Source organism: Morone saxatilis, unplaced genomic scaffold (assembly GCF_004916995.1).
Source record: "Morone saxatilis isolate NCDOM2014 unplaced genomic scaffold, NCSU_SB_2.0 Contig17, whole genome shotgun sequence".
NCBI lineage: Eukaryota > Metazoa > Chordata > Actinopteri > Moronidae > Morone > Morone saxatilis.
This window is the reverse complement of record NW_023339729.1, coordinates 3703042-3703573: the sequence shown is the minus strand read 5'-3', so window position 1 is coordinate 3703573 and position 532 is coordinate 3703042.

The window sequence follows — 532 nt, the reverse complement described above, 5'->3', positions numbered from 1 at the left end:
CGTGTTTGCGTCGTCAGCTTTGAGCTGAGCTTTCTCATGAAACAGAGGACAACAGTGTGAGAAAAACAATCTATACAGTAACAATCAAAGCTCAGTCCAAAATCCATTTGAACAGGTGGTATCTTATCAACACAGTTGAATTACATGCCCACAGACACAGGTATTGAAATGTCAGTGGCATCCTGTTAATATGTTAAATATTTACCCATCTGCGCGCTTCCTGCAGCGTTAAATACTCACCAACACAATGTTGTTACAGTGTGAGCGTCGGAGATCAGCAGCTAGTGAAAGCTCTGCGTTTGTGCCTTTTACACCGACTGCGTCCTGCTCCGTTTGAAACTTTAACTAAATCTTCTCTAAAGACCCGAAAACAAAACACAATCAGTGGAAAATGAGTTGACCTATTTCAGAACGATTTACACTGCATGTACCCTGACCTTTTACCGCTGAACTGAAAGCTACTCATGTGAAACCTCAGACCTGTGGCACACACACACACACACACACTCACACACACACACATAAATATATA